This window comes from Tamandua tetradactyla, chromosome 3 (genome assembly GCF_023851605.1).
Source record: "Tamandua tetradactyla isolate mTamTet1 chromosome 3, mTamTet1.pri, whole genome shotgun sequence".
Classification (NCBI taxonomy): domain Eukaryota; kingdom Metazoa; phylum Chordata; class Mammalia; order Pilosa; family Myrmecophagidae; genus Tamandua; species Tamandua tetradactyla.
Window position 1 is genome coordinate 154473171 of NC_135329.1, and position 25605 is coordinate 154498775.

At 39.7% G+C, this 25605-nt stretch overlaps 1 long non-coding RNA gene across 1 annotated transcript in view; it reads left to right on the forward strand.

The window, feature by feature from the left end:
• The first annotated feature begins 235 nt into the window (after positions 1 to 235).
• Positions 236 to 25605, forward strand: part of LOC143676429 (uncharacterized) — a 105244-nt gene continuing 79874 nt past the window's right edge. The window contains exon 1 of the long non-coding RNA XR_013172077.1: positions 236 to 440. This is a non-coding gene — a long non-coding RNA (uncharacterized LOC143676429). The remainder of the gene's footprint in view (positions 441 to 25605) is intronic.

The window sequence follows — 25605 nt, forward strand, 5'->3', positions numbered from 1 at the left end:
TTCCTTGAAAATGCAAGGATGCCTTTATATTTCAGAAAAATGCTAACCACCTGCATCTTAATGGAAGGTTAAATGCAGCCAGAATAACCAATGTAAAGACTAACGTAGCAGCTTCTATCAATTCAGGCATTCTCTCTTTGCTAAGTAACTCTGTGAACTCACAATTGGTTTCACAAGAAAGGATTACAGCATCCAATGCAGTGGGCCATAATTATAATTACAGGTGTGGCACAGACCGCAGGAGCAGATGAGCTCATAAGAAACAAAGATTGGCTCTGCTGGATCGTCTACCTTCACCATAGAGCAAAGAGCCGCAGCATAAATGAGTGAGTTACCATGTAAACAAATTGAGCAATCACTAATGTACAACAGAACGTGTGTTCCTCAGCCAGCACTTCTCTGTTATGCGGAACCTCTCTCCACTCCTTTCCCTGGCAGAGGTGAGTTTTGCTTCTCTGCACTCTCCTGACCTCCAGCTGGCCAGCAGGGACTGACTGGGTGGTAGCAATGAAAAGTTACTCCCCTCCTCTTTCCCCACTTCTCCCTCCCCACCCCCATCTTTTTTGCAACTGTCACAAGACAAGGACACAGAATGTGAAGACCCCAGTTTTTCTTGACTTGGATAGTCAAGTGACATGAACTGATTTTAGTTTTCTTTAGAAAGTCCTCTTTCATTCGAGAGTGAATTAGGTTGGATTGGGGACTAATTGGAGCAACATGCTTTACTTCTTGACTTCCAGATTTGTATAAAAGCAATGTGCGGGGCTAGAAGCCAAGTCCCCACTGGCAAAGTGAATCAGACTAGTACTGCAATTATGCAAATGATCCAGAAAGCAGAAAGGAAGAGCTGCAACAAAAGCTCTGTTTGCCCAGAGCTAGCTGGGGGAGATTGTACCCCTTTTCCTTGTATTCTGTTTGGCCCCCAAAGACTGCTCTACTCTGAGGGGATGGGATGATGGACAGGGTGTTAGGATCCGGGGCTTGGGTTTCAGTTTGGCCCTTCACGGGAAGATGGTGAAATGGATTAGAAGCTTTTTTCAAGTTATCAAGCCTTTGATTCAGTATTTATAAGCTAAAATAAGGCGGGATTGAAAAACAAAAGTATAAAGGAAATTTTCAAAGAATGACATTTAAAGTAAAAGTCTTGCATCTCTCTGCAACCATTTTTCTTGCTGTGTGTGAATCAAAGTCTTAAATCAAAACCACTCCTTCATAATAGAAATCTGGCTTTAGATAGGACACTTCTAACCAGAGGGTGACAGCTGGTGCTGGCGAGGGGTGTCATTCCTTACAGTAATAAATAGCTTAAAAAGACTCTGGGCAGCTCTTCCTTAGGAATCTGTAGAGGGGGAAAAAAACTTGCAAATACGCATTGGAGCAGATATTTGATATCTTATATCCATGCTTTTAATAACTAAAATTGCATGCCTTGTACTACTTTGCAAGCACTGGTTTGGCAACTGAGGACTTTGAGCGCAGGGGAGAAAGTTCAGTGTGTACTAAGGGATCAAAAGGGGAGGGCAGCAGGCACGACCTGCACATTGGAAGGAAAAGAATCTCAGCATTATCCCCCCAAGCGAGTGGGACAGAGGACGAATGAGACCGCCAAGCCCCCTGAAAGCTAGTAAAGATTAGAGTCATCCACAGGCCAGCTCCTCTCAGTAATGACCTCGGCCGCTTGCCAGGACTAGTCGCCTTCCTAGTTACAGAGACTGCAGCGCTGCGCCTGGAAACCCGCCCGCAGCCCGGGGCTGACGCCGGTTTCACGTGACGCGGCGAACAGGGCCAAGCGCGCCACGCGGCACCGCGTCTCCTGGGGAGCCCAAAGCACCTGGGGTTACGTTTGTTCCCCAGCCTCGGCGTGGGAGGAGAGGGCAGACACAGGCCTCCGCACTGTGCAAGCTTTATCCTTCCTAATTGTTACTTGATACCAAGTTGCTGTGAAAAGGGTCCCGTGGAACCGCCAGCAGGCGTGCGGTTCCTGGGGCGCACAGAGAAAGTGCCCGGGTTTGGGGGGAGGGGAGGGGGTTCAGGGACTCTGCAGCGCCTGTTCACACAGAGGATGGACAGCCTTGGCTGTGTGGCTCACTTGTAATGACACGCCAGGTCCTGGAGCAGACGGTGTTTTGATACAGTGTAGGAAATCAGATAAGGAGTCTGGCGTTCAGACCTGGCAGCAAACGGTTGGTCGAAATATTCTATAGGAGAAAGTCAAGGTCTGGGATTTTTGTCTAGCAGATATTAATTGAAAATTAATTAACTGTAATTACAGTAAGTGTTTCTGAAAGGGTTATAATAGTATTGTCCTGTGGAAGATATATATAAAATAAAAGTGAAGCAGGAAAAGTAAGGGCTGCTCTTAATTTAACCGTTAGCGTTAAAGGCTGGTGATTTCATACTCTATATTTCTTTTTAAGTGCTCCGCTGACAGTCGGAATGGAAAGGTCTGTATAGGTGAGGATCGTGTGATTGTTGCAGATATGTGCCCCCTCTCAAGGGTGGATTTGGAAATAGCCTCTTCAGGATCTAAGGCCCTGTGTTTTCATGATCTCCAGACACACATGAGCTGCCGTCAGGCATCAGGGATGAGGGCGGGAAGGGGTTAATAGGGGGCCTGTAGGGCCCTGCCCGCTGCCCACTGCTGAGAGTCCTTGAAAGCAGGGTCCAGTCTGTACCTTTAAATGACGAGGTTAATTTCTGGTCATTTTACATCTGCATTTTCCTTTTGCATTTTTGTACTCCGTTTCACTGGCCTCATAGCGCTTTACAACCAAGGTGAGAATAAAAGGGCATTGCTGCACAGCTTACCGAACACAGTACTTCTGAGTATCAGATCCTATCCACAATAACTAATGAGTGCTTACTATGTGCTCGTCAAGCATGGCACCATAAACATGAAATGAAATTGCCTTTAATACTGCCTTTTGTTACTGCTGATAGTTAACGTGCCAGGCATTTAATTCTCTTCTTTCTCACAATAACTCCAGGAGATTAGGTGCTAACTCCAGGTGATTAGGTGCTATTAGGACCCCTCCTCCCCCCAAACCCGGGCACTTTCTCTGTGCGCCCCAGGACCAGCGCGCCTGCTGGATCCACTAGGAAAACCACTAGGTTTTCTTACTACTTTAAAAATTGTTATTATCAACAATTTTTATTGTTATTATTGCTATTATCCCACTTTAGAAGAAATGAAGCAATGGAGGCAAGACGCATTAAGTAACTTCCCTAAGGTCATAGAGCTGAATGAGGGGAGGCCTTAAGATTTGAACCCAGCCACATCTATGTATGTGAGTGATGACTTTATGAGGATATTCCCCTTCCAAAAAATTTCAGAGGATGATAACTTTATTGTTCTCTTCAAACTCTGTCCCTTCTCCCCTTCTCCTTTTCACACCCCTCCTCCCAAAAAGAACTCGAATTTACCAGGCAGTGATATTTTAAACCAGAGTTAGTTTTACTCTTCTAATGCCATCAGATATGTGTGAGTGACTTTGCTGCACCTTTTCGCTTGACACAAGGAATGCTATAATTATACCATTTATACACTCATGCTGTCTAAGAGACTGGATCTGCTACACGTGACATTAAACTTCCAAAGGAAGCAACTATACCACCCTTGCAGAATGAGTCACAGCTTAATGGGAGGGGCAGGGATGGAGGTGCTTTTAAACTGCCTTCAGCATTCAACGAATTCCTCTGTTCTGAAGTTTTTTGACAAAGTTGGGCCCACCCAGGAGGAGGCAGAGCTAAAGCCTTCGAATGGGCCTTAGATTTCATTCTGTAAAAGATATATCATGTCCCCTGTTCAATTTGTTGATCTCTAAGCTGCATAGCAGAGGGAGGGGACATAAATATTTCCGTTCAGGGGATGAGATAACTAAGGACTACCAGAGCTAAATGACTATCCTAAGTTCTTTGAGGAGACGGAACACAGAATATATCATTATCCATACTTCTATCAATAGTTTCTAGGTAGCAACATAAAAATATCTATCCATGTTTCTGAAACCACTAGGTTTTCTTACTACTTTAAAAATAGTAGTTTTTGTGTTCAAAACCAAAGTCTTTTGGCTTTAAAGGGACAGCTAAAAGATTGTTGCAGACATCCTTATTTCTTCAAGGTGTCAGAAGGCTTCTGTGTATTCAAAATTACTTTGCACAAATACTAAATAATTAGAGGGTTTGTGGGGAGCCATTGAAAGTCCAGGTTTTTATTATCACAGCTCCTTCCACTTTTCAATGAGGAAGAATATTAAAAAATCTTCTCAAAAAATAAATGTGTCCTTTTAAAAACTCTGCTTCCACATTGTGAGTGTCTGTGCTGGTTTTTAATAGCAGGCATAGCTGGTTGATGGCAAGAGGCCTTTAGGCACATCCCTAACAAGGGCTTTAGGCTTTCGCTCTTGCCTAATCCCACAAGATTTGTCATGTTTTATTGGTTTCTCATTGGTTAGTCATTGTATGATTTGGCACCATAGTGAAATTTCACATTTTTAGGAACAATAGGGTGAACAAAGATGGCATTTTTCTTTCTGTTATGTGCTATTCATTTTGCTCTGAGTACTTTAAAAAAAAATATATATATAATAATATACCTACACATGCAGCCAATTATACATTCTCTCCTATACCAGATCAGCCTTTTGCTCATGACTTGGATCTGAGGACTTTCGGTGGGGGGTGTCACCGAACTGGTAGGGGAATAAGGATGGGCAAGTAGCTTAGAGAAGGGAAAGAACATTCATTAGAGTGGATGCACTTAACTGATTAGAATGGTTTAGCAAGTCTTTAGCATGCTCTGTGTATGTGTGTGCTTTCCATGGCTAGTAATTCCTTAGCACGTAGGCTGTCAGCTCTGGTCCATCGGTGCAGCCAATGCATTAGCACACCGTAGCCCCTTAATGAATGTTAGGAACTGCTCCATGTATGTATGTATGTATATATATATACGTGTATGTTTTATTTTCCAGTTAGTCCATTGAAGGTTTGATTTTTTTCTTCCACTCCTAAGATAGGACCATCAAGAAAAACTTTCAGTTTTCTGCCACCTTCCCAAAGAAATCTTTTCAGAACAAGGGTCCTTTGTTTTCTAGGTCTCTCAGACTTTAGGCAAGAGCATTTCAATTTCAATTTTGTAATTAGAAAATATTCTAATTTAGTGCCTACTACGTATCAGTGTACAATTAGATTTTGGAATCACAGAGAAAAATATCCCATGACTTTCCAAAACTTACAAAGTACTGGAAAAGATAGTTTGCTTTAATATTCTAGTTCATATTTAAAATCTAAGCTTAAGTGTACCAAATTTTAGATTTTACTCATTATCTTGGGTATATTTTATAGCTTTCTGGAAAAGGGGTAAATAAGTTCTGAGAATTCAGAACTCCTGCTTCTTATTTTTGACATTAAAAAACTATAAGTTTTGTATGAAATTATCTTTTCTTAGTCAGCTATTATTTATTAATTAGTATTTCCTGGGCTATGAACAAAAATGAATGTGGCTTATTGTGAAACTCAGTGTTTTATTTCCTGTGGTTCTTAACAAAGTAGCTCCAATACTAAACATCAGAAACTGCAGAGTGCCCCCAGAACTTGGAAACAGCAACTTTTGTAAAGTCTCAGGAATGAGAAAGCTTTTGAAACTGTTCATGTATGTCTGATATTTCATTGAGCAATCCTGGATCTCAGCCCCCCTTGCCAGCTATCAAACAGATGGCTCAGAAACCCAGGAGAGATATAGCATCCCCTCAGTTCAGTCCCATTTACCGGAGTCTAGAAAGCATTTCAAACACTTCTCAGCAGGTTAGCCTGGAGGCTTTTCTTAGTTGCTCTTGAGGGTTCTGGTGAAGAGGTCTTGCTCATTCACACATAAATCATGATTTTTTGAAGTCCGTAGCTAATTTCAAGCTAAATTAGGGTACCTGAATAGCAGTTAAGCAGGCTTTTGGGGGGAAATCTTAGGAAGGAACCTCAAATACATGGTAAAATTTCCTGTCATAAGTGGATAGACGTTTAGACAGGTGAGGAAACTACAAGGTTAATTATTGATGCCTAGAAGTATCCATTTAGTGTGGTCTTCACTCAGTATAAATTCATTCTTCATTACTTTGATTTGGATCACTAATCTTTTCATCTATCTTTCAGAAAGATAGGAGAGGTCTATATACTTAATACTTATTTCTAGAAAGCACCAGGAAAACATAACACTCTCAGCCTTACATTATGAATTATCTTCAGTCTGAAGACTGCATTCTGATTTGCAGCTAAATTTGTCACAGATTAATTTCTGTATCCGCATCTGAGTATTATTGGATTTTTAAAATTTTATGGATATCAAAAAACAATTTATGGATCTCATACCTTTTCCCCAAAAGAAACTGGGGAACCATACAAACATATCTAATAATTTTTGGCTTTTACTTCAGGGCGTATGTTGTTAGTGTGATAACTCTATAGGGTTTATTTGAAATAGTTATGCAAAATGATTTGGGTAATTGTGAAATTACCCAAAGCAGTGGATAGGCAGCAAGCACAAATTTTACTTCCTGTGCTGATTTTGTCCTGGCTTTAGCATCACAGACAGAATCAAGGGGACTCCGCCTCATGAAACTGGGCAGAGCGACTGGGCTAGACTGTGTTAGTACAACACACCCAGGAGTGTTGTCAGAACGCTCTGGATTTCACCACCACTGGGTGTTCACAGAGGCGGGATGACACTAAAAGGTTTGTAGCCAAGCAGTAATTGTTAGATGTCCTGGGAACAAAGGTAATTAAGTAATTGCTTTCATGCCATCACTTACAGATACTCTGGCCTACTGCTTGAAAATAATAACCCTTTAACTCAACCAAGCCCAGAACTTTATAACATTTGACTTTTTAGGGTTCTGCAGAGTTTAGCACTTGAGATTGCAATTTGGATGTGTTTCAAAGGAGTTCTGCCAACTTGGCATGACTCAGGGTCTGATCAGCCAACCTGGACCCCTTCAGAAGGTGATTATTTCAGCCTGAATTTTTCAGAGCCTTGTCTTCCCCCACCTATTTCCTTCTCCATTATGTTGTTTGCGTCCTTGGCTTATTAGTGGTGCCAGCAGAAATGCTGCCTGAAAAAGTCAGGAAAAGCACAATCAGTCCAATCGAAGGTCGCTAGGCATATAGATGAAAGATTTGGTGGGGAAGGAATCATGGATTTAAATGAATTTTGAGAATGCTTTCAGTTTTTATTAATCCATCATGTTTTTGATCTTATTTGTCAAAGAAAATGGACCTATGTTCATCTCAGTCTACACATGTGCTGAACTGAATTCCATTTTTCAGAACAAATATGCAAAAATGTTCTATGCCCTCCTGGTTTTCCTACAGTACTATCTGATTTACATTTCTCCAAAGCAGTTTCTCCACTTGCTTCCTTCCCATTCATTCTTCAGCCCTCTATGTTCTACCTTTCTCTTCAACTCTCACCGGGATCACCAATGCCTTTCTAATTACTAAATCCAGCAGATGCTTTCAAATCTTACCTTGCTGGGCCTCTGCTGCATTCAAAGCCACTATCATTCTTTACTTTGTGAAGCCCTCTTTTCTTTTACTATCCATGAAATGACATCTTTCTAGCTATTCTTGTATCAATCTGACCATTCTTTTCATGCCTCCTCTTCTTCCACCCACAGGGTAAAGGTTGCCGGCCCCCTGAGTTTTATCCTTCCTATACTGCTCTTCTCTCTCTAGACACTTCACCCAACTAAAATTACCCACATTAACGAACCCATGCCTGTTTATTAATGACTCGCACATATACGCCCAGCTGTGGATTTCTACATCTGATTTCCTGCTGGTAATCATCACCTAGATAGCTCAACTGGCCTCTCAAACAGAATTGAACGTGTTGAATTTTCATCTTTTCTCTTCGATTGGCTCTTTTTAGAGTATTTTCTTTTCGTGAACTCGCCAAATTCCCAATTACCCAAATAAGAAATCCAAAAGTTCACTTTCCAACCTTTATCCTATCAGTTGTCTGAACTGGTTAATTTTACCTCCAAATTCTTCTTGAATAATGCCAATGTTCTCCAGTCTTACTACCATAGCCTTAGTTATGGTCTTTATCTTTTCTTACTTGGACTAATGCACCACTTTTCTAAATGTTCTTTCTTTCTCTAGCATTTCCTCTCAAACTTCTCCTCTCTCTATAATACGATCTGAAAGATCTAACTGAAGTGCAAATTTGACCTATGTTGCTCCCTTGCTTCACTCTCCACCGCAGCTTTTCATCACCTATGCTGTCCCCTAGGCCTTAGAGGACAGCATTTAAGATCCTTACCATGGATAAGATCCTCCACAAATTGCATTCCTCTCTTCTTCCTCACCATTTTACCTGCCTCTGAGCTTCTGCATTGACTTGTTTATGTTCCCTGTTTCTCACCTTTAAGGCTTTGTTCTCATCGTCTCATGCTCTTAGAATGACTTTTCCTCTCCTCTTTACAGTGGCTACCTGTTACTCAGCCTTTACGATTGAAATCTGAGGTTAGTCCCATCTGCTAGGAATGTTCCTCCAGTACCTCCCAAGCATGATTATGTACCCTTCCTTAGTGATCCCGTAACACGATGTGCACAAAAGTCACCATGATTTACCATATTAAAAGTTATAAATTTTTAATGTCTGTCTCTACCACTAAACTATAGGCTCTAAAGACAGCCTGTTTCATAGTGTCTCCCATGGTGCCTTGCACATGACAGCCACTGAGCAATGTTTGTTGACTGTGTAATGGCCAAGTGGATATTGAGGTGTGACCTAACCTGAGACTCTTGAGTACTATTGTCTCTTAATTCATAATAGCTAGAGCTTTGATTTCTTTGTGAATTCTTCCCAAGTGCCTCCTATTTAAGGTTCCTTAACACTTCTAGTTCTCATAAATAAACTTTATAAAAATGATTCCTAAGAGTTTTAACTCTTCCTTTTCACATAGCTTGGCCTTGAAGGGCTATAAAGCTATACTTTTATAGAAAGCTATGTTTTCTTTGCCAACACCCTGAAAACCCCTGAAAAAAAAAAAAGGAAAGCAGGCTCAGCACACCTCTAACTCATTGATATGCCAAGTTCCTTCTGGGATGATAAGTTGCCAAGCACCAAAGCACTTTAACTCCTCATCCCCAGTGAATGAGAGGAAGAGGTGGTGTGGAAAGAACATCCTGTTTTGCAGAACCTCAGTAACTAAAGTGTTGTCATCTCACGTTATTTTTTTCTCACTAGTGCATCTGTTTAATCTTACGCTGCCCCTGATAGCACATGGTTGACTTAGGTCATTGAAATCCAGCCGATGCAAAGAAGCTGGAGCATAAGAAAAGCAGAAGAGTTTAAGTGAATTCCTTGTTTCACAGGCCTAAGATAAAGTAATAGCATACAAAACAGCCCTGCGTGTCACAAGCACCATCTTTCGGTTCCTGGAGATCATTGAACGTTTTGATTGCAATCCTAGTGACCTTGCATTAGCCCTCAGATCTGAACCATGGTATTACCAGTGGCAATTTATTTCTATTATAGAAAAATATTTCGTTTGAGAAAATCAATTAGTACAGAAGCAAGCTCTCACTAATAACCACGTTGATGTTCTCCAAAAAGAGAGAAGTGCTAGATATTGAAGTGCCTGTTATGTGTCAAGCATGTGGTGGCTGCTGTACACTTGTTCCCTTGCTTAACCTACTTTGTAACAGTCTGAAACAAGAGCCATTATCCCCTTTTCTAATCTATGGGAACCAAGGCTTGGAGGGGAGAAGTAACTTGTTTGAGATTATACAGCTGGAAAGTCCCTAAACTTAGATGAAAACGTCCATTTTTGTCTCATCTTAAGTACTCTAAAATCCCATATTCTTTTCAGTAAAATATAGCTTGTCTAATTTGATATCTACAAGTCCTTTTAAATATTTTTAGTTGAATAAACTATACATTGAAAGCATTAGATGTGTCATTTCAAATTCTTGAGTGAAGGATACATTTATTACTATCATAGTTGCAATCTCTAGAACATGACAAATGCCATTAATAGCTAGATATTAGCATCTGCTATTTATTTTAAGATATAAGAACAGCAGTGAGCATTGTTGTTCAAAAGGAAGGATGAGAACGCTTGCACTGACAGGTCACACGATCTGCTTGGTTTAGTTAGTCCTTATGTTTTGATGACAGCTTAGCAAGTTGACAGTGCTTATCTGTAGGGCTCTCAGGGTGAACTTCATTTTGATCTATTATATGAAACAGTTAGAGGAATGACAACTTCACTTTGTCATGAAACATTATTTATCAAATACATGAGTAAAACTGTCTAAAGAATATGACATTGGTTTTTAGCACCATTTGAAAATTCTGCACTATTTTAAAGCCCTACTTCAGAAACTCAGTCAGAGGAAGAACGTCTTGAATTAGAAGACAAATTTTGCTAATTAGGAACATTAACCTAAAGTTCCAAATCCTTAAAATCTTCCTAACAAAGAGAGGCAGTCTTCATATGAAATTGAGTCTTTTTTTTTTCTTTTTCTAATGAGGGTGGAGCTGATCTTAACTTGTTTGAGAAAATATTTTGGATTTGTCATCTTATTTTACTAAAAATATCAGGCTAAATCCCTTCTTTGTTTTCTCAAGTTCATCTAGTACATAGGAGTCCCTTCTAAAATGTCAGCTGAAAATGTGGTTAATTGTGCTTTCTGCATATTAACATTTTTAGGAAATTAAGTTAGAGACGATGAGAAATAAGCTCATGTGTTCTCCCTTGTTTTGAAAAAATAAAACAGATGTTCTTTATTAGGAGGATATACTATAGAGTCATAATATCCCAGAAGTATGTCAAGATTTTATTTTAGGTTGCAAAGAAAATACATCAGCATAATGCTTAGCTCCAATCCACTAGGAAGATAAAATTTTATGGGATATATGAATAACAGGTTGTATAGCTGAAGTACAACTTTGCATTCCCTTAAACCTATCTGTGCTATATAAAAAGACAAAGGAGGTAGTGAGAGCTTAGCTGGGTTTCAAACCCATAAAGCTGACCCTCAACTGCATGAGTCACTCAGGAATAAAGACATCCAGTGATTTACTTGAATCCATTTGGTGCCAGCCTGGAAAAGACTTGGGAAATTAGCAGTGTCCTCACTTTTTTGATGGCATGGCTAAAGAAAGGCTAATTCATGAAGAGGAGAAACCCCTTTCATTTGACACTGGATTTCCTCCTAGCTCGAACACAAATGACATTACTCATAACAAAGCAAAGTGCTGAGAGGCTTTTTGGAAGTTGTGTGCCTTTAAGAATAGGCTGCCGTTTTCTGAGCACAGTAATTACAGGGTGACCTGGGTAATTTTGAGTCTACAAATGGGCATACTTAAAAACTATCCCTTCTTGTTAAATATATAAGAGTTCACTAATTTCCCAAGGAGCTGTGCTTTGTAATATACTTGACAGTTTCCATTTTTACCCTGTGAATGATTCCTTGGCCTGGTTAGAATGTATGATTCAAGTATGTGCAGATTCTTTGTGGAGCTTTGGGATAATGAAGTATCTTACAATGAGAAAAAACATTCTCTTCGAAGATATTGACAGTCTGGCTGTAATTTGACTAGGAGCATAACTGAGAAATTGGGCCATGCTAAGCTAACAGACTCATTACCACCATGCTAACGGTCTCTGCTTCTGCTCCCCAGTGGCGGCACTGCCTCTTCTCAACCCAGGGAGCTTGTGAGAATGGCAATCCTAGATTCAGGCAGGCCTAAAACAGGGTTTTCCTCCCCAGTGGAGGAATGACATAGAATATGCCGGGGCCGCTCCAGAGACGGAATGAAAGAAACAGGAAATGGTTTCTTATTGCCAAGAAATTGTTCATCCCAGATGCCAAAAGAAAGACCTGAAAGTGATCAATCATTTTTTCTCAACTGAATGCATGCATCTTTCAGGTTGCATCGGTAATAGCTGCAACCTGTCCTGATGGGTTCTGTGGCTTCTTTGCCTGGTTTCTTATTCAGAACCCCTGACCTGCGTTTGATGGCTGTTCTTGTGCTCCAAGGTGACTGAAACCTGAGCATGCTTCACTGTGCCTTTAAGAGCAGCTCTTTGCTTCTGCCTCTGGTTACCAACCCTCACAACCTGCGCAGCAATTGTTATTTCTTCTCTACGACGTCCCCTGCCCCAGAAGTTGATTTGCAGGAAGTGTGTTTCCATTGCTGGCCTTGGTTTCCCTCTCACGGGAAGTTTCTCACTGTTGAATTGGCATGGTCTGCTAATACATGGACTGGAGGCAAGCTCATTTTACAATCTGGTTTCAGCTAGTGTACTCATACTATTCCTGGTTTAATAATAAACCTTTATTTTGTTGTTGCCCTTAGCATAATTTGTAAATTACTTCCCAGAGCTGCCCTTACTAATGTCTGTGACCTTATTGTCAAGAAAGGCTTGACAAGCAGAAGCTGCTGCCTGGGGGCTGGAATGTCCCACTTCCTGTTCTTTCTCTCCAAGCCGAAACATTCTATCCAAACAAAAACTGAACTCCTTGCACATGTGACCCACAGTTAGCTTTAAACGAAACTCTCCAAAGATGAAAAACTTTACACATTAACTCCTGGTTCCACTCCATCTACTTACAGTGCCTAAAGACCACAAAGAGGGCCTTTTAAAAAGAACCAAAATAAACAACTGGATGGCTCAAGCTGTGGACTAAGGAAAATAAGCAAACAGCAGCGACGTATAACGTCAGATTAATTGCTGCTGAGCTCTAACAAACTGGTAAGGAATGAAGACAATGGAGTAGTACTGTCTCAGTAAATGACCCTATAGCCTTGCTCAGGCACTACTCAATCCAGGGCAAATTCTAATGTAAAGGAAATCAGTCCTTGGATCCTGACAAGGAGGATTGATGTGCACACGGCAGAAGAATTTTCTGTCTTCACCACAATCATACCACTACTACGGAATGGGCCCTCTGTTATCAAAACCTGGGATGCTTCTCAATGTTCCTCTGTATCCATAGTTCCAATTCTCCTATCAGTGGTTTGCTGAAGAAATAATGTCCTCCCTACCAGAAGGGGCACACAGCCAGATATTAAACTGAAGGCTTGCTGTCATTTCTTTTCTTCAGGAGATGAATTAACAGTATGTCAAAATATAAATGGGGGCAAGAAGTCACCTGCCAATCACTGAAGTTGACCCCCTTAAAAGAACCAATAGAAGGGGAGAAATCTGAATTTTCCAAGGGAAGAAGTTGGAAGCGCGAAGGGATTGGCAATATTCCCTTTAACCTGATGCCAACATTCCCATAAGCATTAGGGGACCCCTGGAAACACAATCAAGAGAGAAAGGGAGTCTGGGATGCAAAGAAAGGTCTTTGCAGGTGGAGGGTTTGTACTGTTGGACATTAAGGCATATTCCTTTACAATGTTGGACATCGAGGCACATCCCTTACACGTTGGATATTGAGGCACATTCCTTGCACATTGAGGCACATTAGTTGCACACTGAGGTGATCAAACTGAGGGGATTCCCCAGGATGTAGAACTGATAGTGCTTAACTAGGCAATTCCAGGCAAGCAAGGATGAGTTGGTCACACTGTTGCACCTCAAAATGAATAGGGGAAGCACCTCATTTTTGGTACATGAAATAAAACATTTTAAAACTTTTTTTGAATTGTAGAATATATAACATATATACAAAGAAAAGAAGGGAAAAAGCTACAATTTTCAAAGCAGTCTTCAACAAGTAATTATAGGACAGATTCCAAAGTTTGTCATGGGCTACCATTCCATCATTTCAGATTCTTCTTCTAGCTGCTCCAGGACATTGGAGGCTAGAAGGAATATATATATTTTTTAATATCACAATTGACTTTTTTTTCTTTTGGTACATAAAATAAAACTTTAATTTGAATTCTGCTAATTTGGAACTTGAATCAAATCATTTATGACAAAAATATAAGTAGCACAAAATCAATTTAAGAGAATTCAATTTTTCTCAAAGCATTTATGTATTCTTAAGGATGTGTCAATTTAATATTATCCTTACTTTGTTCTATAAAGTGAGGTTCAAGGTTTTCAATTGGATACTGCTTTTAGTATAAAAATGATGATTGTAACTAGGATTTATATAGTATATGTAACTTAGAAAAGCTGTATATGTATTTTCTCATTTAATCTTTGCACCAGTTCTGGGATTGTAGGTGTTACTTTCATTCACATTTTGTGGATGTGGAAAGTGAGGTTTAAAGAAGTTAAATGAATTGCAAAGGGTCATATAGCTCATAAACAGCAGAGTAGGATCTCAAATTCAGGTCTGATTGTTGCCAAAGGTTTACTTTTAAACTCTTAAGCTATAAAAATACAAATAAAGAAATAAGAAAATTAAATTAAATTAAATTTAAAAACTCTCAAGTTTTTCCCCAGGAAAAAGGGATAGCAAATTTAAAGGTCCTGTGGTAGGTTGGAGGGAGGAACAAACAGCTTAGTAAGAGAAGAAGCTAGAGAGTTACATGGGGTCTAGAAGCTAGCATGATATAGAGGAATTGCTAAAGAGTTTGGACTTTATACTAGAGAATGGAATGATACTGAAATAGGTGAATTAAATGATCAAACTTGCATTCAGAAGAGATTATGCTGCCGTTTTGTGAAAGATTTATCTAGGTAACCTAGTTGGGAAGCTGTTAAGATGTTAAGGCAAGCAAGGATGATGGCTTAGACTGAGGTTGTGGTGGTAAAGGTAGAAGAAAATGGATAGATTTGAGAGATATTTAGAAGTTAGAACCAGTGGTCATGATTAGATGTGGGGAGTGAGGGAAAGGAGATGCCAGCTGTTCTAGTTTGCTAGCTGCTGGAATGCAATATACCAGAAACAGAGTGGCTTTTAAAAAGGGAGCTTTAATAAATTGCTAGTTTACAGTTCTAACACTGAAAAAATGTCCGAATTAAAACAGGTCTATGGAAATGTCCAATCAAAGGCATCCAGGGAAAGAAACGTTGGTTCAAGAAGGCCGATGAAGTTCAGGGTTTCTCTCTCAAGTTAGAAGGCACATGGCGAACACAGTCAGGGCTTCTCTCTCAGCTGGAAGGGCACCTGGCGAGCAAGGCGTCATCTGCTAGCTTTCTCTCCTGGCTTCCTGTTTCATGAAGCTCCCCGGGAGGCGTTTTCCTTCTTCATCTCCAAAGGTCGCTGGCTTGTGGACTCTCTGCTTCGTGGTGCTGCAGCATTCTCTGCTCTCTCCGAATCTCTTTCTTTCTCCAAAATGTTTCCTTTTTTATAGGACTCCAGAAACTAATCAAGACCCACTCACGTGGTTGGAGACATGTTGTCACCTAATTTAGCTTATCAACCACTCTTCATTGGGTTACATCTCCAGGGACATGATCTAATTACAGATTCAAACATACAGTATTTAATAGGGATTATTCTGCCTTTATAAAATGGGATTTAGATTAAAACATGGCTTTTCTAAGGGACATACATCCTTTCAAACCCGCAAACCAACTGTCTTGGTTTGCCAAGTCCGCTATGACAAATGCCACGTACTGGTTGGCTTATACAATAGGAACTTATTGCCTCATGATTTTGGCTAAAAGTCCAAGATCCTGGTATCGGCAAGGCTATACTTTCTCCAAAGTCCGTAGTGCGCTGGTGATGGCAGCCCTCCATCACAAGGTGCTCTCTCTCTCTGACCTCTTCTGACTGACCATGTCTGAATTTCCTCTGCCTTATCAGGACTCCAGTCATACTGATCAGGGCCCACCCTGATTCAGTTGGGCCTCATCTAAACAAGACCTTCGAAGACCCTATCCACAAAAGGGTCTGCACCCACAAGAATGCAGATTAAGACCTGAACATGTTTTTATGGGGCGTATGATTCAATCCTGAACACTGAGAATTACCTCTGACAGAGGTTTCTGGGAGGTCCAGCAGAACAGATGCTGATCTTTCAAAGACATTCCAGTCCCACCGGGGAACTTAGTGGATGATATATGTAGCTCGCTTCTGCTAGAGTAGACAGGGCCCATGAGGGGAAATTGAAAAACCTAATGCCCTCTGCTAGTGCAGGATGACCTCTGAACATGTCTTCTGGGCAGCCAACTGAAAGTTCACCCTTAGATCCAGTTAAAACCTTGAAACCTCTTGTTTCACAAGGCCCAGTACTGTTTACTGGGAATATAGCTTCTTTCATTATCAGAAATTTATAATCCTTTCACGTACCCGACAATAAATTAATAAGTTTGAAGGAAAGCAAAGTATACAAACAAACCAAACCAAACCAAACAAAAAAACACTGGAGAGAAGAAACACTGCTGAAAAGGAAAGGGTTTTGTCATTTTCCTCTCCAAACACTTATTGCTTTGGTCAATGGAAATAAATTAATAAGTGAATATGTTTCTGTGTGCAATTTTTTGAACATATCCAATCTGTTTCTCTATAGCGTCTCTAAATACATGTTGAACAAATGGTCGGAAAACCTGGGCTTGCTATCATCTGGTTCTGTCCTAACCTGTTCCCTGGATTCTAGCAGGAGCAATGGGGAAAAGGTGATGTCCTTTTCAGTAGGAAATGCTGGTAGAGAGGAAGTTTGGGTGAAGAAATGAGCTCAGACTAGGACATGTTGAGTCTCAGTTGTCTGAAACTGAATGAAGATGTTGAACTGTCAGTTGGATATATTGTTCTGTATTACATAACTTGTGTTTGGGCTGGGTATATAGGCTGAGAGTTGTCAGAAGGTAAGTGGCACGTGAACCATAGGACTGGGTGAGATTGCCGGGGAATGAGCATTAAGAAAAGAGAAAAGGGGAGCAAGGAGTTCCATCATTTAAAAGGTGCCAGAAGAGGAAGAGAGACTGCGAGGGAACATTAGAGAAGGCAGAGAAAACCAGGAGAGAGTAGCCACGGAAGGAGGCTGCTGCATGGAGTAGGGAGTGGTCACTGTGTTCAGTGCTGAGAAGACTGAAGTCAAGTAAGATACATGGCATTGGCATCCGCGACTCAGTATTGAATGTGATGTAGGCATTTGGAACACAACTGTCATTGGTGACCTCAGTAGTTTAGGTCTGAGTAAGATTCAGGCTGAAGCACGTTGAAAAGTATATACATATATATATATATATATATATACATGCATTTTTAACATGGGCAGGCTCTGGGAACCAAAGAAGTTGATGCATGTTTGAAATATTTGAATATACTTTTTTTTTAAAAAGGAAGAAAGTGATTGGGAAATGAGGAAATTTGAGAAAGCAAGTTTCAAGAAGTTTGTGAAGGAAAGTAGGATGAGAGTGCTCTTTGTGTGTGGGTTTAGAAGGAAAGGATTTAAGCATGTTTAAACGCTGTTGAAAGGGAAGGTTGTAGGGGAGCCTTGTTTGAAGAGGGTGAATTTGAGGATACAGGGGGAAGAGAGAGGAGATGGTCGATGGTGAAAAGCTCCGCCGAGGGTGCTTGGGGATGGACACACAAGCACAGGGCACACAGAGGAAGTTGGTCTTGGATAGAAGGGACGTTTCCTCCCTTGTAACCGCAGGGAAGATGAAAAACAAGGAGGGAGAAGCCGTGGGTGGGCGGGTTATAGATCTAGTGGTAGTAAGCTCAGCCTATGAGTTACCATCTAATATATCTGCTTTCCTAGAAAGTTAAAAGGCCATGTCTTATTTTATTTTATTTTTTTCACATGGGCAGGCACTGGGAATCGAACCCAGGTCCCTGGCATGGCACGTCTTAATTTTTTGAGTGCATACTCTATACTGCTTTATACTGAGAGCCTCTTCTTTGCCTACAATGAATTCAAATAAATAATATTTTAGGGTAGTGGTTTCCCTAAGACTTCAGGTCCTAAATGCTGTATTTGGCTACTGTGTTAGAAAACAAAAAGTCTTGCGATTACTTTTAGTTATTAATATCTTCAGAAAATGACACACATGACCATAGAAATATAATGCTTTGCTACTTTCCTGAGAAAGATAAATTTATCTTTTCAAAAGGCATAACAAACAAACAAACAAAATGACAGAGTGTGTTCATGACCAAAGTTGCTTTACAGATTTCCTAATTGAATTAACCAAACTTTATAAGATGTAAGTGATCTAATAATAGTGTAAGTGCTATTTTATGATTATCCCCAAAGTAAACTGGGTAAATATTTGGATATAGGTCAGTTCATACAATTATATACAGTGTAGAGCAAACAGATAGATTTGTAGGTAAATTATTAGGTAGGTGGGTAGATGTTGAAAATGACTTAACATCTATTCCACCGTCTCTGTTTCCAGGCACCTTATAAACTGATTATAGCAGCAGGTTATTGATTGAAACTTTGAGTTTTCTGGCAATTGCCACGTAAGAATTCTAATATCATGCCAGAGCAGCACTTCATAATGAAACAGATACTATGTTGAAAATGAGTGGAGTCTTGTGCATATACTTTCTTTTTTGATGAGCTGTTTTAGTTCTGAACTTAACCTTTTTAGCCCATTATTAGCTTCCTTATGGCACATTATCCCCTGGGAATGGCAAGAAGTATAGAGCACACACTATCCTGTTTTATTTGACACAGCAATTATTGTCTGATAATGATGAGGTGCAAATAGCATCATGCTTGGGAATCAAGATTGAACTACTAATGAAGTTAATTCACTATTTTAATCTAATACAATTATTTTGTGAGGCTCCTGTTGCCCTTGTAATCTATAGCTAATAAGCTGTTCTATTTAAATATAATGCTATTAGAGGTAGAGGAATAGGCATTATATTAGTGAAATTAAGTAAGTTTTGCCACATTTTATGTCTTGCTTGATAAATCACAGCAGGTGCTGTAATTCATTTCAATAACATATTCATAGGGCAGTTATGTGGTTATTAATGTATCAGTAATGGAGTAAAGGTTTTGTTTTAAAGCCCAAATACTGTTCATTTAAAATATTCGCGATTTCATCAGTCTTCTGAAGATAATATAAAGTTACTTTTCATTTACCTTTTGAAAATTGAAGCTCTAAGTATAGAGAGATTTTTTTCAGTTTCTGGATTTTTAGTTGTGGACTTGCTAATCACAAAAATTTTGAAAGTCATTGGAGAATTTTGGATTTCCTTGTTGAAACAGGAAAGTTAAAAAATGATGATCCAGAAAACATTATAAATTTAACTTAACAGGTTTGGCAAATTGGGTTCTTATAGGGCCCTACAAATACTTGAAAAACATTTCAGAAAAACATTTTGAAAAAACAAACAAACAAGGTGGAATAAACATTCAGAGAAAACATCAGCAATAGCTCATGATTTTCTTTCTTTACAAAAAAAAAAATCCTAATTTTGTGTTTTCTAAAGACCTACAAGAAATCACAACCTGGTATTATTTAAGAACTCCTAGTATCCAGATTGTGGTCTCCAAATACCACTGCCCACTAAAAAGAACTGGAATTCTAAATCTACATATGGGACAGGAAATGTATGCGATCTCTGGGATATCTTATTGTTCCATAAAGCAAGGAAACTCTCAAAGATTAAAGGGATGACTTCAGAAGGACCCAGGAGCCAAGATAAAGAGGCTTCTATTGACCAAATATGACACAATTTGGACATCAAAAAGAGTACTAAATACAATTGATTAAAACACGATAAATATTATAAACATTATTTTATAAAAAGAAAAGAAAAAGTGATACAGAAAGCCAAGTAACAATGAAAACCACAATTCACTGGAAACTTTCAGAAGTAATCAGAGCACCAATGCCTTAGTCTGGAGACTGGCAGTTAAAAGGAAAGAATTAGACATTCATTTTGTGTGTCCTCTGTAAACTATATTTAAGATATTCAAATAACCCTAGCTGATGAGGGAAATTTAAAAACAAAACAAAACAATAGCAAGAGAACGAGGGTTTAGGGTACATGCAACGGACTGCAAGACCTTCTGAGAGTCACTGAAAATCACCAAGCTTCAGTTTCTCTGACCACAAAATCACAGTGTCATATTAGATGTCCGTTTTAATGTCCTTTCTGCCTCTAACATTCCTAGACAACCACACTTGATGGTTCAGAGAATTAAATCCTATAAACAATTAAGTATTTCTTCTGGAAAAAGCCATGCACATAAATTGCTGTATTACAAAATATGGGAGGAGCCTAACATAATGAAAAGGACATGGAGTGAATCAGACCGAGGCTCAAATCTTAGCTTCAATAAACTGCTGATTGACCTTGTAGTAGTTTATTTACCACTTTCTGCTCAGTTTGTTCACCTGTAAATTGGGAGCAATAGTTCCTCCTTGAAAGGCCTATGTTAATAAATAACAAAATAGGTGTCCAGAGCTTAGTATTGTGCCAGGACACACTAAGGCTCAGTCAAAATTAATTATCAGTTTTGTTTTTGTTACATTGCAGAAGATTGCTATGAGGATAAAGGCATCTAGTACAATTTAAGTGTTCGATAGGTGGAATTTATTTTTGACTTCTTTTTAAATTTAAATAAAATACCAGAAGATATTCAGGAGAAGTCCAGGAATATAAGGGTAAACACACAATGTAAGAGAAGAAGCCTTAAAAATAGTCAGAAAAAAGTCCCGAGTCAGGGGAACAAGGCAAGAAAGTTAGTAACCCCGTCCTGGGGGTGGGGGCAAATGATGTTAACTCAAAAGTTGAAATCTGTTGTGCTTAGCGTTAAGAAATATACCAAGGTGGGAAATTAGGCAAAGAGAATCAAAAGGAAATCACAACTAAGAAGAAGCAAATGGACTCAATGGCAAAAAAAAAAAAAAAAAAAAGAGAGAAAGGTGGGAAAGCCTGTTGAAGAAAATATAATGAAGTAAGAATTTTCCCCTGCATGAAAGCATGAGCCGAAGCTGTGCTGGGTTCTTGCTTAGAGCCTTGCCCAGAACATCCTTTGCTTTCCTTCCTCTGAGGCTTATCTGAGAATGTTTTGTCACAGAAGACCCTGGACTTGTAATCAGGATGTCCACTATGTTCTGTAGTAGGAATGTGATCACAGATGGGCCTCTTAGCCACTTGGAAGTCTGCTTTCTCCTCTCTGAGGAATGCATTGTAAATAAAGAGTTATGCAATGTGAGCTGCTCCTCTGTAATCCATATTTCAAAGGGTATGTCATTTTATATCCAGATTATAATTTTAGAGTAGTGGCTTATTTGCTTGGAAGAAGCCTCTCTCAGAGTATACCCCAGCTATTTCTGAAAGTTCCTCAGGGATCTTGTGATCGCTGGCAAAACCTTTCAGGTTTTTTCTGTCTGGCCGTGTCTTTTTTCCATACCACTGCTGATTAGGCTATTGCTCACACTTCTGAGAACTCTCCTTTCCTGGTATTCCTGCTCTTAGAACTGGGCAAGGGGTCTGCTCTGACATGCCTCCAACCCCGCCCCACCCCATGGGGTGAGAAGTCCATGGGAGTCTACTTGCCCCCTTCTAGACCATTCCAAACGTACCCGGGACTCTGGAATCTTCTGCACAAAGGGCCTGCAGACTTCTTCCCTGTGCCAGTCATCAGGAGGGTAGAACATGCAGTGTGCATACCTCAAGGAGTAGCGCACAGCTAAGGGTGGCTTTTTTAGGGATTTGTGTATAGATCCAGTCCACACTTAGATGAGTAAGGCCCCTCTTTGTATGAGCCAGGGTGGGAGGATAAAGGGGTGGTTTGTAGGCAGAGACACAGAAGAACGCAGAGAATTCAAAATGTGACTGGTCTTCCAGGTCGTAATGAAGACAGATTTGTCAAGGTAGGAATGGAGCATGGAATTTATGCTAGACCAAAAGGTTATATATTATAACATATAAATATGGGGGCATGGGGATGCAGGCATCCTTTGAACCCCTGCCTAGGCCTGGAGATGTTGGGGGTGGGCATGTCTGTGGTGAGGTGATCACCTCATCTCCAGGAAGGTCTCTGCTCTTCTTAATTCCCTGTAGCATAAGTGACAACAGCCTGTGACTTTAATAAGACTTCATTGCCGACTTAAAAATAAGAGAAGTCGAATGGAGCACCCACCAACTGTGACCAGTGGCAATGACTTTTAGGAATCGTTGATCTGTCTGACTGCAGAGTCCCTCACTAGCTCCTACAGTTTCTGGTTTTGCGGAGAGCAGCTCAGGTCACAGCTGGGAATGTCCAGGCACCTTTAAACTCAAGTCTAGGCCAAACTATTCATTGTTGTTTTTGTTTTTAACCATCACACTTCTTTTTCTGGTGCCAGGAGAGTGGAAAGTGATATTATCTCTTTCCCTTAGATGAGAATACAGCTAACCATCACCCCCTACTTGCATGTGATTTGACCCCAATGATCTGGAAGTGATCATCACAACTGTTCCCCCAATTTCTCAAAATCTGGATTGCTCTGTTGTAAACAGCACGTGTTTGAATTATTAATAGCCCAGTCCAGGAAATGGAGCACTAACTCCAGGCAAATTCCTTGTTCCAGTCTTGCCTTCAGCAAGAGCTGGTGGGAGGATGAGACTGGCAGGTTTCTTTTGCCATAGCCTGACTTCAGTTCCCAAATCCTGTGAACAGCTATCTGGATAAAAATGACACAGATCTTCCAAGAACAAAGTATTTTCGATCATACAACAATCTAAATGAAGACTGCAAGGAAAGGAGTTCTCTAAGTATCCAGGGCAAAGTCTTGCTAATTCTTCCAGTTACAGAATTAAATAGAGATAAACATATTAGTCTGAAGTAACAACACTCGGATTAAATTTTTCCAAACCAGAACTTTCTTGAAAATATGGATCTGTTCTATATTGACATCCACATGGTTTAAAAGGCCGTATATTATCTACACATTTTGAAAGACGTTAAAAGTACTCACTTCTAGAGTAGGCCATGGTGGCTGAGCAGGAGAGTTCTCACCTACCATGCCGGGGACCCCAGTTCAACTCTCAGTGCCTGCTCATGCAAAAAAAGAAAGAAAGAAAAGTACTCACTTCTAAAGATTTTTAAAAGGCAGAATGAATCTTTTAATCTTTTAAATAACTGAATAAATATTAATCCTGTCAACTCAAAAAGTCAATTCTCCCAGAAAAAAATGAGGTATAAACTACTTGCTGTCTCTCCTTGCTTGGCAGTTTTCAGCCTTCAAAATTATTAGAATCAAATCTCTACCTGTGTTTTGTTATTACTAGAAGTGAATAATGATATCTCTATTTACATCAGGAACTAATGTGAAGATTGAAAGAGAAAAAGGATGCAAAGGTAACACGGTAACACCATTTAGCCCCGCTGAGCTGCTTCACACCCTGTGGGCTTCCCAAGCAGATTGCAAACCATAAAATGATAATCCAAAGGGCTGACGATTCTCTTAGCTTTCGCGTTATCCTGAGGTTACCTCTTCTAGCAAACATATTTGGAGTCAATTCAATAATTTTCGTTGAGTATCTTCTAAATACAAAATGGTAGGCATTGAAACTCAAACTTCATTTCCTTGGCTCAAAGCAACACTTTCAATTCAACTATTCAACTGGGCCTCCCCTCACTCTAGAAAACCTCTATGCCCTGCTTTTGTTCTTCTCCATTTTTCTCCTCACTCATCTGACATTACCAGGGGAAAAAATGTTAGGATCTCCTTCCATCTAACAAAGGAATCATTTTCTTTTGTTTTATGAGCATGGACACTGTTTGTAAGATCCAGCTATGATGGTTAAGAGCAAATTTGCCGTCAAACTCAACAGTTTGAGTTATTAAACGTTATCAAATTGTAATTTGAGCATATGTCAAATTGGATTAAGAATCATACCTTTCTCGCAGGTGTGCTAGAAGGATTAAAAGGGATAATGCATATAAACACTTAGCATAGTAAGCACTCAAATATTAATCATTTAAGATAGTAATTATATTGTTTCTGCACTAGGTGCTAAAGGGGAGAGATGGATTATAAACTGAGACACTTAATGGCAAGTGCAGAATCATCTAAAAAGGAATAAACGATATATCAAAACTGTGGTTTTCCACAAGAGGCATGGAAAAACAATTTGTTATCCAGAATCCCATTTATGTTGACTGTATCTGAGAGATAGGAAGTAAGTGAAAATGAACCAATGCAGCTAAATCAGGTACTGAAAGTACGTATATACCTTGTAATGGCACAAAATAGTACAGCATGGGTAATTTACTATATAATCTACTGTTCTTATTCTAGTAATTTGTGATCTGCCATAATCACCATATTTCTCTATTACCTAACTGTAGCTCTATTACTGCTGTGTTACAGAAGTGGTCCTGCTATTGGTGTGCATGTGCCGTGGGCAAAGCTGTTCTAATTTGGTTCCATTCCAGAAATTACTTGATAAAATCCCTCCTGCAAAACCAAAATGTTGGTCAGCATAGAGTCAGCATGTAGGATGTCCAGAGAGTGATACAAAGATTTCAAGGCCACCCAGACAGAGTAACCATTCACCGACGATCACTAGCTCCCCACTCACATTCAGTAGAGAACACTGAAGGAAAGCTAACTCTTTCCGGGTAGAGACAGCTTTTACAGTCTAACACTGAGCAGTTGTAGATTCAGAAACAGAAAATGTCCTGGAAAATAACAATAAAGGCCCTGAGAGAAGGAAGTAAAGTGAGTTAATACAAATAAAGGATTTAGAAGAGTTCTGCAATGTGGCAAGTCTTTAATGAAAGTTAGCTTTTATTATGATTTGCCAGGAAAAGAACAACAGGGATCCCCAGAACAGTATCAGTGGAATCTGGACAGCTGGGGAAAGAACCATTTAGAAATGTAGAAATTTAGACCCAAAAGAAGTAAATTCCTTAGCACATCAGGCTGTTTTATTTGTTTTTTTTTTTAAATCACTTCCTTAGTAGCTAAGAAAACTCATAATTTTATTGAAGACCCTTTGTTGTTGATCTGCATATATAGTTATTCCTTGGTTTTAAATTTGTCATCTTCATCAAGTTCCAACGTGAAACCCTTCCAAGTATTATTATACCTGATCATATCTGGATCTACCACAGCTGTTAAAGTTAGAGAGCCTACCCAGTTTGGGCAGATCAGAGATAAGCCTGTCACCTCACAGGAAGCTGCCATGAGATGTTTGTTGGGGCATGTTTCAAACTACAATTGAGGTATCAGTCATACATTCAACTGGAGGATTAGACCTCCTAAGCCCACATTCAAAGCCAGTTTAACTCTCCTGTTTTCTAATGCTGTAATAAACATTTATTGAATTTCAAATCTCTCCAAGGCCATGGTTCTATGTCTGGTCAGCAAGAGTAAGGTCAACTTCACACTCATAAATTAAATGGCAAATGTATTGGGGAACCAGTGAAAACCTTCAAGCTCCTGAACTAAGAACTGTGCTTTAAGATCTGTGTGAGATTGAGAACAAACAAACCAAAAAACAGTGAAGTTGCCCATTAGGAATGATTCTATTTTTTCTGGTTCTAAAGATATAATCCCTAGGTTTGGAAATTACTCAGTGTAAGGAGCAAATGTGGTTTTCCTGGTTACTGGACTTACCTGAACTTTGGAAAGCAGGCATATACATTCTCTGCCAGTACAGTGATTTTGAAGACATTTTATAAAAGTTAATGATTCACAGGGCAATCTGTGTGACTTAAACACAATGGCAACCCATGCAGAGGTTGCTGTGTGTCACATACTATACCTGCTGTGTGTATTTTTT